This window comes from Apium graveolens, chromosome 10 (genome assembly GCF_009905375.1).
Source record: "Apium graveolens cultivar Ventura chromosome 10, ASM990537v1, whole genome shotgun sequence".
Classification (NCBI taxonomy): domain Eukaryota; kingdom Viridiplantae; phylum Streptophyta; class Magnoliopsida; order Apiales; family Apiaceae; genus Apium; species Apium graveolens.
The window spans coordinates 90,023,491-90,025,902 of NC_133656.1; positions in this window are offsets into that span (position 1 = coordinate 90,023,491).

Sequence of the window (2,412 nt, forward strand, 5' to 3'; positions counted from 1 at the left end):
ATGTTGGTTGTGTTGAGAGAGATTCTGGATGAATAGCTGTTAGGCGGGACTGTTGGTTGAGCCCGTAGTTGTTGTTTTTCAGCGAAAGTAGGCTTTGTGATACTTGGTCAGATGCCGGGATCCCTTTTTCATTTGTTATGTTGTATTTCGGAACTCTATGGTTGTAGTAGTTATTAGAAGTTAGGGGTAGATAGGGGGATGTTTTCCAGTTTTTTCTCTGTTTAACCCTGCTATATTATTGTACCTTATTTCAGAACTTGTGGTAACCAGACTTTTCTTTATGTACCCTTTGTTTAATAAATCCATTATCCTGTTTTCCATTATGCACCCTAAATATCTCATAAATTGTTCTAAATACCATGTTTTCATATAACCATGTTTAAAATTCGTAATACCCTATTCTGTGCCATGATAAAACAACACTGATATGAGAATTATGTAGTAATAGGATTGCATGTGCAAATTGGGTAAAGCTTAAAACCCGCAAAAGAGATTTTATAGTGAAATGTTGTTATATATGCCATGCTATCATATTGCTAAATAATTGTTCAATCAGGTTTGTAAGAAATGGCTAACTCACCGGATCACGAAGAAGAAGAAATTTCAACCCAAGATCCAGAAGTAAACCCAGAAACCACCATGATGAGCAGACTTGCTCAGCTTTTGCAACAACCTGTGGCCTCTAAAGTTGGCAATTTCAAACACTTTCAATCTGTTCATCCCCCAGATCTCTTAGGTTTGCCAGAATCGATTAAAGTACAGTCGTGGTTAAGAGAAATGGAAAAAGCTTTTGAGTTAGCAGAAGTTAAAGACGACAAGAAAGCTCAGTATGCAAGTTATTACCTTAAAGATGAAGCGAGTTTCTGGTGGGAGTCTTCGAAAGCGTTGTTGGAAGGAAAGGGCTTAACATGGGATAAGTTCACTGAGATGTTTCTGGAGAAGTATTTGCCGAGCTATATGCAAGATCAGTTGGAGATGAAATTTCTGGACCTTAGACAAGAGGATATGTCGGTAGCGGAGTATGAAGTAAAATTTTCGGAGCTGTCTAGATTCGTACCTGAGTATGTGAATACAGAGACAAAGAAGGCTAAGAGGTTCCAAAAGGGACTTAAGCCATGGATTAGGAGTCAAGTAGCGTTGTTGGAGATCAAGAATTATGCTGCCTTGGTACAGAAGACAATGATAGTAGAAGGAGAGCGTGAAGCTGCGAAGAGAGAAATTAAAGGAAGGAAAAGAAAATTTGAAAGCTCGGAGCAAGAGCAAGGAAGCTCAAAGTTTAGAGGAAAGTTTGGAAGGAATGGTGGAGGTCAGCACAAAAAGTTTCAGAAGTTTAAACCCGGTAACGGAGCCCAGAAGAACCGTTTTCAGAAAGCAGGACAACCGGGGAAGGATAACAGACCTTAGATTCAAGAATGCAAGAATTGTGGGAAGAGACACCCGGGGAGGTGTAATAAGTTGGATGTGACATGTTTCAAGTGCAACCAGAAAGGGCATTATTCTTCAGAGTGTCCAAATGGAGCAAGGAAGCCTGACTTGGCTTGTTTCAAGTGTGGAAAGGTGGGCCATATGGCCAGGAATTGCAAGAAGCCTATTCAAAAGGCCAATGTTCTTAGGATTGCTAGACCACCGTTTCTCCCAGCACCATCAACTCAACCCAGAGCTAGGATTTTTAATATGACAATGAAAGATGCGGTGCAAGATGTGGACGTGGTAGCATGTATGCTTGTTATTAACTCAGTAGAGGTAAAAGTATTGAGGGATTCTGGAGCAACTAGATCTTTTATCTCTGAAAGTATTCTTGATAAGTTAAATTGTGTTGCGTACCCTCTAGAACCTAATTTAATTATAGAGGTAGAAAATCAAGAGAAAGTTATTGTTAATAAAATTTGTCCCAATTGCGATGTGGTGATAGAAGGTCGGCACTTTTCTGCTGACTTAATTCCCTTTAAGTTAGGAGAATTTGAGGTTATACTAGGAATGGACTGGTTGTCAAACCATGAAGTGCAAATAGAGTGTAAAAGTAAGAAGGTGAAGTTAAGGACTAAGGATGGTGAGGAAGTGATATTCAAAGCAAAGAAGCAAGAGAAGAAATTCCTAACGGCTGTCGAAACAAGGAGATTATTACGTCAAGGATACGAAGTTTATTTGGCTCATATTATGGATGTGGAAAAAGAATCCGTAAGGATCGAAGATATTCCAATAGTAAGAGATTTTCCCGATGTGTTTCCTGAAGAATTGCCAGGACTACCTCCAGATAGAGAGATCGAGTTTACGATTGATTTTGATCCTGGAACGGAACCAGTATCGAAAGCTCCCTATCGTATGGCGCTAGTCGAGATGAAGGAATTGGCAGCTCAGTTGCAAGAATTGTTGGATAAAGGAGTAATTTGGCCGAGTGTATCCCCGTGGGGC